Here is a 13,193-nt window from a genome sequence, read left to right on the forward strand (position 1 = left end):
CTTCAAGAGTTTAGCACTCCAGATTTTTTATTTCTTTTTTTTTTTTTTTTCAGATATATTTGTTTTGGATCTAGGGCTCTTTCTCTCTTAAGAAAAATGCTAGTAGGCAAATTTTATTATGTATTCAGAGAAAATTAGACTAAGACACTAATAATTTTATATACACACGTGCACTATGACAAACCATGTAACAAATGAGCTACCTAGGAGACAGCTCACAGCTGAAAACCAGTAGATTGAGCGTGATGAACTAAAGCTCTAAACAGAAACAAAGACATCCAATAGCTTTTGTAATAACCACATGGCATTACTACCCCCTGCTTGTAAAATATTCAGGGTTGGTTGATTGTGGGTTTTTTCCCCCCCTTTCTTTTCCCTCCTGTCCTGCCCCTTTTAGGGAAGTAAAAACTGTTCTGTTTTCAAACACTAAAATAACTTATTTTCATCCCTAAAAGTATAGGTGGTAAGAGTATTACTAACCTTATAAGCTTTTATTGCTAGCAGAAAGTAACACAGCTGAAAGACTTTAAGTCCTCACTGAGTGTCAAACTCAAGCCAAGAGTTTTTCTTCATGATTATAATGGCTATTTTTCAAAGCAAATCAAAATAGAAATTACTTTTTACTTCAGTTTCTATTTCTGCATGTATTTGCTTATCCTTCAGAAGAAATACTGCCTTATTTGGAATTTAATCAGTTTGCTTGGAAAAGCTGCTGAGGCTACGCCATGCCACCTGGTCTGCAAGAAGAACAAAGTTTTCTTTTCAAAGCATTTCAAACTTATGCTATACTTAGTCATCCCAAATAGTTTACAAAGCAGATACCTTCAAGTTGCTGTAATTACTATTGAATATCATTCCCTTCACTTTTTTGAAGCATGGGTATTGTAAATTCATTGCACTTTTTAATGCAATACTGTGCAATAATTAAACTAGAAAAAGCAACTACTAGGCAGCTAAGGTTAGCCATTCTGAGAGCCCTCAGACAAAGAAGGAAAAAAAGATTACAGTACGTATCTTTCAGTTATTCAGTAAGATAAACTGCTAAGAAACAGTAATCACATATATGCTGAACAAGTTATATACAATAAAATAAAACCAAGAACAGAGGAAAGACAATCTATCAATTCATAAACCTCACAGTATCTACATTTGTAACATAGACAAAGCCAAAGAAAAAAAGAGTACTAGGTGACCTACGAACAGCTTTAAGTTAAAACACTAAGATGCAAATTGCTATCAAACAAATTGAACACCGCACAAAGTGAAAGGGTGGACAGTACAGGGTGGTATAAGGGTTTTGAGAAAACAGCCAAAACATTCAGATTACAAGTAATATAAACTGTGGATCAGGAAGTTATTCTTGCCTTAATTTAGCATTTCCCAAACAATTGCTTTTGGAAGCAGTTGTTAAAGCAAGTAAATCTCCAAATCTGATCCTCCTGGGACTAAAACAGAAAGACAGTAGTTTTACGTTGGGTTTAATTTATCATTTAACTGCTTTGCATCCACTTGGTAGCTACAAAGTGGCTTTGGTGTCATTCTCAGTTATGAATCAAGGTATGATATAGTAGGTTGGTGCTAGCAGTAGTGTAAGTACCAAATACAGAAGTCTGAAGCAATAGTGATTCTAAACTTATAATAATGTAGTTTAGAAATTTGAAAGTAACAATATGAAGTTGAGACTAAAATGAAAAATGAAAGCAAGTTAATAGAGATGTTGACAAACTCTGCATATAAAAGATTAAAGGATCATCTGCCTCCCTTGAGAAAAGGAGAATTAAAAAAATAAAGATAAAAAGGAAAACCTTTCCAAGCAGTTCTAAAAATACGCAAGCTGTTATTTCATGCATTAAACCAAACTATTATATCCAGCAAATTCACTGAAGAGAGCAGTAGCTATAGATATTTATGGTTAAAGAAAGAAAACTAACTAAGTAGTATGTAGTTAGTTGATACCTGAAACTCAGTGACAAAAAGAAATTGGGAAGAAAGAGAAAAGATAGAACAATCTAGCTGCCTAGATAGATAGAACAATTCAAGTGCCTATACGCTGCTATTTAGTTCTACCTGCATTGCCTTCATGTTTTCAAAATACGGGTGTGGAGCCATCAGATACGACACCAGTTACCCAAGGTTCACCTACACCCTGGGGAGCTGCTAGAGTGAAGCTCAGAGTATCCAAATGATGCAAATTCTGAAAAGCAGAGACCCCAGCTGATAGAGTTCAGGCAGCTAAGGAAAGATTCAGAGCAGATTCGGTCCCAGTCAAAGCACGCTGAATGTCTTTGAGGCACAATGACTGGATTGACTGCAGTTAGTATAATGAAAGTGTTAACACAGTTCACACATAATGCAGAGGTTTCTATTTGGGGCTGATTTCTGCTCAGTCTGACAACAAATGTACTGACTTGGTCTCTCTTGGACCCTCAGCATCCTCCTGTTCAGCGATCTGCAGAAGTGACCATGAACAAAGCTCCTCTAAGGTGAACCACAGGCTCCACTACACACTAGATGCCTGACCAGAAAACCATATACTTAGGTCTACAGAGCAAAGAGGCAAAACCTACTATATAGAATGAACAGATATGCAAGGATGAAGTTGTATGTATGCAGAAAGTGAACAAAAGACAAACAAAAAACCAAAAAAAACACACAACAAAGAGAATACAGAAAAAGTAGGAAGATTAACTCTTTGACAACTTAATACCCTACTACTTCCTGCTTCATTGCTCTTACATGGGCAAGAATTTGTGTTCTCTTTTACCTTCTCATGAGACTGCCTAAGAAATAGGTAAAGAAAGCCTATAGCTGTAAAGGCCAATCCAAAGCATCCTCTGTGGTAAAGCTGTTGGGCTATGAAAGATGTTGGGAACTTTCTACTGTGTAGACTTTCAACTGCCCTCTCAATCTGGTAGAAGCCTTACATGTACATGTAAGACCTGACACAGGTATATGGAGACCAAACAGTGGATGTGGGCACAGTGAGATGGTGAGTTTCAGCAGCAGTGACAGCAATGCGAAAGACAAGCCACATTCTGGATGGCCATGAACAGCTGTCACACCATGAAATGAAGGGCATTTCAATCAGCTCATCTGTTCAAACTGCCTAACAATTGTGACTGTATTGAAAAATTGCATTCTTTAGCTGAGAAACTGCTCTATCAAACAGTGTTATTGTGACCTTTGCATTTGCTGTAGTTTCTATGGAAATAAATAGGAGATATTACTTTCAGAGTGACCTACATATCGGTTGTGATAAATTGTTGATAAAAAAACATTTAATTCCAAAGTGTTCTGTGAATTTGTTGCAAATAAATAGACACGTGTTTTATCCTGCATACAGAAATTGCACAGAAAGTGATCAAACCTCAGACTAAGTAACTTGCAGCTCATTAGAAACTTCTATCTAGATTTAACAATTATAAGATTTGATTTGCTCCTCAAATCAATGCTGACAACACTTGGTCAGATTTTCACTTGATCTCTTATCAGTCATTAAATAACCAGCAATATATATTTTGAAATATTTTATATAGCAGTTTTGGGAAGGAGTTTATGTATCTTCATGGGAAAACAAAATGAAATGCAAATGGATCTGCATAACAACAGACCAAAGAACTCTGCATAATATTGCAAAAAACCTTCTCTTTAATTATTCTTACTATCCTCAAATTCATATACGTTTATGAACTCATGTATCTCTGGTACATGTATGACAAATTATTCCTCACTAATTGCAGTATTGAAAATACACAGATGGAAGTATCCATCTGTTAATAAAATCACGAAATGCTCCAGAGTCCAAAAGGTATAAAAGATATAAAATCATAGATAGGAAGTATCTTTATCTAGGACATAGCACTGCTAAAAATACACTGAATTTTAATCCTGGATGAGGATTAAGGTTATTTATAATAAAAAAATAAAAAAGAGAGAAAGAGAGCAGGAGAGCACAGATTAAATCTTGTCCTCACAATTACTCTGTTCTCTGGAATTTTTTTCTGCTATTTGTCAGTTTCTCATGATGCTTAACAGGTCATAATCTTGTCAAATGTTTCTTTGCGGCAAGATCTCTTCTTAATTAAAATATCTCTGTTTCTGGGATGACAAAATAACACCAGAATTCATTGTACTAATTTCACTTATAATCAGTTGCCAAAACTTCTATAACATCACTTCTGCACGATCATTCTTTGCCTGTCTCCACTACTTGGCTGTGTCTCCTCAGTTTCTAACCATACTGAGGCCTCCCTGGGACACACTGCATTCCCATGCTCATGGATAGCCCCTACTGAATGTGCTCAGTCTCCATGTAGATTTACACTGCCCAATTTTTTCCCCATCCCAGCAGAAGCTGTGTGATAGAACACCAAAACAATTTCCCTTGATCTGCCAATAGATGAAACTGCATGTGTGGCCCACATGCATAAATGTGTTAATTTGGGGTACATTTTTATTAAGCGTTCATCAAGTTGTTCAATATTGTAAATGTGAAAGGATTCTGACTGCCAGAATTCCATCTCCATGATCAGCAGCCTTCCTCAGACGTGAGCAACAGATGATAAATATAGTAACAAGCTGCCAAAGCACAAGCACGTTCATCACTGCTGCTTCTCACTGATAATAAAGGAGCTTTAATTTCTATTTTCAAAGCATTGCACAACATGGAGTAATTTCCAGTGGCTAGAATCACTGGGCAAATGTGCAGTCAAAAAGAGAGCATGGGCTCACCTCATCCTTGCTCAGCAAGAACATGCTGGTTTTCACATTGTACTCTAATTTCAGAACTGTAATTCTATCTGACAAGATGAACTTATTAAATACACAGAAGGTCAATTTCAGAGAAGCTAGATGTGAACCAATTAAAGTTACTTATATCATTCACAGTTCACAGTCTTAGGATTAGCTATCTCTTTTATCCCAGCTCTTGGCTTTATACTCAGAGGTGATGCTTCTGCACACTGAGATTCAGCATGGAAAAATGAGTACCTACAGAACAATTGAGACAGCCAAATTTATTTTAATATATTTAAATGTATTTTAATACTTTAAATTTTAAAGCAAATGTTATGTGTTGGCTTTCACTGAATCATAGAATTACCCAGGTTGGAAAAGACCGCAGAAAACCACAGCCTAACCATAGTAACCTAACTCAAACAACCCTCTGCTAAATCATATCCCTGAGCACCACATCCAAACGGCTCTTAAGCACATCCAGGGATGGCAATTCAACCACCTCCCTGAGGAGCCTATTCCAGCACTTAACCGTCCTTTCTGTAAAGAAGAATGAAGAAGAATGAAGTTATGAATATACTTTCTTTGTATTTATTTACTTATTTATTTTTAATTATAGTGCATTACCTCCTTAGCTCTGTGCTCCATAACAGAGAAAAAATAGTGATATATTTATTAGATATAGTCTATAGTGCTTTAGAAATCTCAGCTACCAGCCATTCTTGCATGGCTGACAACCAGCATATTATTCTATTACAAAAATTAAGATAACAGAAACACAATACCTTACAAGGCATGTTGTTTGCTTGAAGTGCAATATGACAAACTGAATTCAGGAATAAAAACAAATGGAAGTTTCATATGGCTACAAAGAAAAAGCACAGCAATTTTTGACTACTAGATACCAGAAAGCTAAAAGTCTTATTAATGAGATTACATTTGAATTACACCATAATTGTATTTGATACATCTAATTCATGCATGAATTAAAGGACATGGAAAGGTAGTACACTGGGGAAAATTCAAACAATTAAATGCACAATGTGCTGAAGGGAAATAGTAACAGTTCCAAACAGGTATGGTGACCACTCAGTTGAAATTACAGCTTGCTATGCATTGTTTCTGCATGGATTTATGGATGAGATTTTCTTTCTATTGACATAGAAACATTGATTTGAGCAAAAAAGCTGGAGGAGCAGAAAGCTGGAAGACAAACATTTTTCTGAGGTAGCAGTGCTTTGAAAGTGATCCAATATAACTCTTATAAAGCAGAAGTCAGTATACTCAACAGCTAAACTAAAACAGCGACCACCACCAACAATAGAGATCTACTGAGATCTACTGAGGTTAGCTGGGCTGAAAGAGAACTGAGCAGGCTGGCCATATTTCCAAATAACTAACCTTACTATTCTAATGTTCAAAATCACCTACGCAGATATCCCGTCAGCAGTTATCCAGCCTTATTCCCAAATACAGCAGTATGAAACATAACTGAATTATTGACTGTATAAGCTTTAAAAATTTATTTTAAAAGTAAGTCTCAGAAATTACTGAGTCTTAATAATGAGTCAGCAATAAAAAATTGTTTTTAAAATGTTCCTATTACAGGAAATCACCCACTAAAGGAGAAATGCACTATTTAAAATTAGAATTGCAATTCCATGTGTCACTATCATTATAGGTATCTACAAATCTTTTTATGGCACAATCACAAGCAAAAATGCAATGAAATGCTGTTAATATATTTTCAATGTGTCACAATTAATAAGTAGATGCAATGAAATGTACCAAGAAAATAGATGTTGTGCATTTGAACACATCACATTTGCACAATTTGTCTGATTCTTTTGTCCTAATTTTATGAAATTATATGTATATGTAAAGATTTGGACAGATGAAGAATGATCAGAATTGTATCCATTTCGTATCAGGTAGTTCTCCTTTACATTAGACCACACATGCCTACAGTATCAAATCAAATCCATAACTTCATATTTGACTGTTTTCAAAACTGCAGTGCACTGAATAGATAAGGATCAGAATTTACTATAAAGTTACAGTTTTTAGTATAGTGTTGATTATTTTAACATAGATGAACACATCAAACAGAAATATACGCTTCTCATGACTTCATATTGTGTTTCACTGTTGGTATTTTCTACTTCCACCATCCTCTTACCTAAAGAACAGCACACACACAGGAAATCCCATATTGGATGGCAATTATTAGAACAGGCATCCCCTTCTTTTCAGTATGTATTTGCAGTTGGAACTAATTAACTAAGATATTTCCCTTTACACACTTAAGCCATTTTATTTACAGAAACGTAGGGAATAGATTCACTATATTCACTGCATATGTCAGAGAAGTGAATAAATCCATTTCTATATTGTTGCATTTTTGAAATACAACCCCTAATACCACCTTTCCCTAAAACTTCTGAAATTTCTTGGATCAAGTGATTCAAGACCACAGCAAACAATTCTTATTATGCAGTAATGTAATAAAAAGGACAAGACCTCTTGCAACAAAAAGAAATCAGGAAGAAAAACATCTTACTTTAGTCACAGGGCAAAGAATTTCAAATTCTTATGGAAAACCACTCAAAAACAGTGGTTCACATTATTATATTCTTAAATCTTATTAATCCTTAAGAATATATTAAAAAACAAAAACTAACAAACAAAAAAAAATAAGGGTTCTCCTAGGTCTCTGTTTATAGTAAATAATACACAGCTGGGAAAATAGCATTAGCCTGGGGGAGGGAGGATGAGAAGCATTCTCATCTCATTTGACTGAAAACACTTAGCAAAATAAAGGCATTGAATTTCTTCCCCCCCCCCCCCCCCCCCCCCCATAAATATAAGTTGAAATACAAATAACAAATAATTGATTTAATTACCTTGAATGATACACAGACTTCAAAAGTGCTTAAGATGTTTTATGAGAGCCCTGTAATCCCTGTATTAGTATATATATATACACTATGTATGTGTTTTTGTGTATGACATAAACAACAACATAGAGAAGTCTACACAATATATGCTTATGCATACATAAGAAGAGGTGGAATAATTTTGGTTTTTTTTGTTTTTTTTTTTAAAGCTTTATTGACTTTTGGGATTTCACCAATATTTAATTTCCTTAATAGAAGCTTTTGCTGTGGGAGGAATGACTACAATCAAAAGTACTGCTGACTTTTTCTTAAGTTAAATATATATATATATATATGTGTGTGCGTGTGTGTGTATAATTCCCTGTATTCATTATCTTGAATCGGATAATTTGAAAAATAGAAGGCAAAAAAAAAATAGGATAACCTGTTTGATATTAACGCTGCAGGAAACTGAAAGTGTGGACTTTGTTATGTTTTATTTTAGGCTCCATTGTACTACATGGGGTTTCTAGTATCATTGGTTTCTCCACAGATCACCCTGGTATCCAGCCTGCATGCTAACCAGCAAAAACAGCAATAGAAGACTCAGCAACCCTTAATCATAGGTTAAGACACAAGGTTATATCAGTGATGTTTTCTTGGCCATGAGCATGGGCTACAGGAAAAAAATAACAGTCAGTTGAACACGGTTGCTTCAGCATACTTGGTGAAGAACAAGCTAACTTTAAGGATTTATATGAAAATTAATGATAACAGTAGCTCATTTCACAGTGAACTAATTTGCCAAAAATGGGAGGAAAGGAAAGAGATCGGCATTTACTTGAAGTAGAATTCCTCAACTTACTGAACAGCTCTTATTCTCTCCCCCCTCCTTGTTTTATCTGCTGAAAGCAGCAGTGATTACTGAAAAGCAATGATTCTTCCCTGACACATCTCAAATTTTCACACAATCTCAAGTTTTTGGGTTGTTTTTTTTTGGAGACAAATTACGCTGGGAGATACAGAGATAGAATTTATCCACTATCACTTTCCATTTTGCCATGTAATTTTACCTCCTTCTGAAGCAACTTTTCTTGTGCTACATCCGTATTAGTCAGAACCTACATATATTATCCTTTTAAAGGACATAATTTGGCATAACGGTTCCATGAGAGGAAATGTAAAAGCAGTGCTGACAATCCAGACATTTTGTTCTGACAATATTAACAAGTTTCTGTAAAAGCCATCAATACACAGCTGAATTGCATGGCATACACATTCAAGCTGTTAAGACTTAAATTAGCAGCCATTATGTAAGGAGCTTTTAAACATACTTCAAAGGAACTGAATGATAAACACTCTTTAAAAACACCTGGCACACAATTATGGAAGTGTTTCCAAGTTGTCTGTCTTTCGGTGTAATTCACTGACATTATACTAAAGTGAACATAATTTCAGTGTAACCTAGATCTGAAATGTAAATCTCTGGTATTTCACAGTACTGACAATCACCATCACTTTCTGCAATCACATACACTTAAGTCCAGTTAAATTAGTTCTCATATATCCGTAATGTATTTTACATCCTGATTTCCTCCCAGTCATTCTTGTATATAAGCAGGAGAATAAGCAAGCAAAGTGTTCTGCACAACAAAGGAAAGCAGTAATCTATTTTTCATCATTTGTTCTGAATTCTTTTCACTATAAATTAGATAAAAAAATCACAGTCTGAATAAAGTCTATACAATGGTAAGTTGCTAGGGATAAGCGCATAGCTTAAGCTGAAGCATTGGTCTTCCACTTAATTCTACTGATGTTCTACAAATATCAGTTAGTTCAAAACTCCCACAACAAAATACTGCAATTTTAGTTTGAAGAAACAGTATCCACTTATTCAAGGCTACTTTTGCATCCTACAATATATCTCCTCACCTAGAAAGAGAAAGAAACAGTTGTACAACTTTATATATCATCTGTCTGCAAAGGAAACACAACTTTCTACAAGTAAGTATTAGGGAAAAGCTTTTATGGGAGCAGTGCGAAGGTCACACTAATCAGGTGGCTTTTGCTCTACAGTGCTCTGCCACTATTACAGTAAAGAAAGGAACAAGCAGCAGCAGCCAGGATGTTGAGAGAATGGAGCAAAACTGGCAAAGAAATCCTAGCCAGGTATTTTGTTGCTTCTCCACTGTCCTACTTATACTAGTAGATCACATCAGAGAGAAGAGTAAATAAAATGGAAGTTAGAGCATTAACAAACTCACCACTATTTTGGCAATTAAATTGCCAAATAGTGTATAGAGCAGAAAAAGAAGTATCTAGAGCTATACCATTGACAATATAAGGAACTAACAAAACCTAGAAAGTGATCCATCAAATTAGAAAAGGTCAGTAAGACCTGATTTTCACTGAGCACCTACATCACTTCCTTCAAAAATGCTCACTCATGAAATCCTCTAACTAATATTCTGCTTTCTTAAAAAGCATGCACAAATTTTCAGTGCACATGTGGTGAAATAGGCTGCCATAGCACAACATCATTTCTGAACACTAAAGGAAAACACTTGCATTTCTCCAGGGTGCCATATAATCACCACATGTTTTTAGCGAACTCAGCCACCACTGATATCATAATTAACATTGTTAACACTGAATATTCTCACCACACAGCTGTAACTAAACCAGGTTTAAACAAGATGGAAGTCCCTCTATCTGACATTGTGTCCATTTAATACCATCTGGCTGCAATCACATGGGGAGATAAACAGGCACAGGTCAGTAGCATGACAAGCTAGCCATACTCAAAGGACAAGGAAGAGCTAAAGACACACACTTATTAATGCATTTCAACATATTATAATAAGAATACCTGAAAGGTACCTGCCTTGCTATCTACAAGGTTGTACCAGTTATTGCCAGGTAATTTTCTAAGTGCACTAGAGTCACCAAATTCCCATAAGCGTAGGTTACTAACTAACTCCCATTACAAAGGATTAATGTTCTGGGATGTACTTTACTGTTTTAATAGTAGAGAATATATATGTTTTGCTATATATTTTTGAAACAGTCCTTGATATACATTTGGTATTTACTTGAAAAGGTAAAGAGCAGAGTCAAAGGGAAGCCACCTTTGTAGCTTCCCATGAAGCATTTTGTTACCTACAAAGTATTTTAAACGATCTCAGCAAAAGATGACAGCTATATGGGACCTCCTACTTTATCCCACAGTCAAAAGTAATCAAATCACAAATTCTTTCTTCAAATTCTTTCTTAAACTCACCAAATTCAACCTTTACAATTGTATTGGGTTGGTTTTCCTTCCAATGAATTACTTTCCTAAATCTTTCCTCTAGTGATTGTGAAAATCTCTTTCCAAACCAAAAGCATTTATGGACAACTTACATCCACTTGGTCTTATGTATTCACTCTTTTTTAGATTAAAAGTTGTTCTTATTTTTAAAACATTGTATTTCTAGGTATTAACTACAGTTTCTCTAACTTTCGTCCCTCTGATCTCCATGTAGTCCTCTTTCATACAGTGAATTCTCCAATTCTTTATCATCCTTTGCATGACTTTGTGCCTGCCACATCTTGCACTTATCAGAGATAGGTAACACAAAGTACACAACATCAGGTGACATCTCATTAAAACTACCAATGTGGTTTAAAACTCCAGCACCGAGGGAAATACCTAGAATCTAAGACCAAGCTTGATTTTTCCTGATAACTCACATTTCGCTGTCCTTTCTAAGTGATGAACTCCTAATTTGTAGGAGCTTAGTGCACAAGTTTTAATATTAATATCATTCATAGTTGTAAAAATACACTTGCAGAGAAAAAGGCTCATCTAAACATGTTGAAAAGTCTTACCATCATTAGACTCATTAGATTAAAAAGGAGGTTATTCCTATATGTAGGCTAGTCAGGAATGTTGAGCCAATGAAGATTAAAAAAAGAAATGATATTTTTCTGCTGTAGCCCTACATAAATAATACAAATTACCCTGCTTATAAGAGACATTATTTCATATTTTTGAATTAATTCATATCACATGGTTTCTTAGCTTTCGGAGATAGACACAGCTTAAGCAATTGTACTTCATTTAAAAAAAAAAAAAAAAAAAAAAAAAAGGTCTCCCTCACACAATCAGGACTAATTACTAGATATTCTCCTTCCAACTACCACGACTTTTCAGCTGTTAAAGGGATGTGGCACATCTTCACCTCAAGGATATAAGGACATATCCTTCTATGTCATTATGGCATTTTCGTGGGAATCTTGGAGTTCAAACACAGTTTTGTTCATAACTGAGGCATGAAGGACTTCTCAATCACGTAAGCAGGTCAGGTGAAGTTCAGCTGGATTGTTCTCCAGAATCTATGTGGTTACACTTTACTGAAAATGCACTTTCAGCATTTAAGATCTTTGCTGTTTCTCATCGCAAGTGCACTGTTCTTCCAGTACACCCCAGTGGATTCATCAATGATGCACTGCTTCAGTAATAAATCAATAACAAGATGAAACTTCTCACACTATCCTAATCTAATCCTTAGATACATAGCTTGGAACACTCCTGAATTATTTCAGCACTTTCTTCAGAGAATCACACATTAAAAAGTACAATGAAGGTTTATCAAGTTATACTTCATAGTAATCAAAACAAGAATTGTGTTCCAATAATACAACTGCTTATGAAAAAAAAAAAAAAGAACAACAAAAAAAAAAACACCAATTATCACTACGCTATGCAGGAGCAATAGGATTCAGTCTCTCTAGGTGTTATGCAGTTATAATTGCAGGTTATAGCTATGCTGTGATGTAAGTTGTGGCACACAATCACTCTGCGATGCAATTATGGCACCATCAGCCACAAGTGGACTGAAATCACTTCATACTCATTTCAGTTGAAGTGTGAGGCTTATTCCCACTACTGTGTATCCAAGTGAAATTCTGGGGTACCTTCTTCAGACCTGCAAGCAGGGCCTCACACAAGTATTGTCAGCCATTTCTCTTTGCAAGATGCAGAGATGAATTGGGAAATGCATGGGCACTAATGATAAATACATCACTATTTGATCCCAACAAAGCTTTACAGTTTCTTGAAATAGTAACTGCACAGTCTCAAAAGATTCATTCCATCTTGCTCACTACATTTATGTACAATTTCAAAAGGATAAGTTAGCCTTTGCCTAAACAAACTACTTTAAATATAAAAACCAGAAAAATGACTTTACAAGGATTCCTTGAATTTTTGCTGCAGCCAGAAGTGGAACACAACAAACTATGTAAATCAATATAAAGTCACATTTTAATTATTACTTTAGGTTTCCTGAAGCTGATGGAAGGACTTTGCAAGCAAAATATCAAATTGTTAACAAAAGTCATTCTTATGAAATTAGAAGTTAATATATTTGATTACCTCCTCTATTTCTTAGACTATTAAGAATCCTCAATTACTAACTGATTTCTTACAATGTCCTAATGTAAATCAACACACTTGGGTTTCTTGCTGAGCTATCTTTGAAGGGTGTGTTCAGCTGAGGGATAGGAGGGGCCTGGTTTTTTGGTTTTCTGCTATTCCTC

The 13,193-nt window shown here is 35.2% G+C and overlaps 1 protein-coding gene across 49 annotated transcripts in view; it reads right to left on the reverse strand.

Annotated features, from left to right (window-relative positions):
* RIMS1 (regulating synaptic membrane exocytosis 1) overlaps positions 1–13,193 on the reverse strand; it is a 275,646-nt gene that overhangs the window by 157,567 nt on the left and 104,886 nt on the right. The window lies entirely within an intron of this gene.

The sequence above is a fragment of the Coturnix japonica genome, chromosome 3 (genome assembly GCF_054131305.1).
Source record: "Coturnix japonica strain WE chromosome 3, WE-NBRP24, whole genome shotgun sequence".
Classification (NCBI taxonomy): domain Eukaryota; kingdom Metazoa; phylum Chordata; class Aves; order Galliformes; family Phasianidae; genus Coturnix; species Coturnix japonica.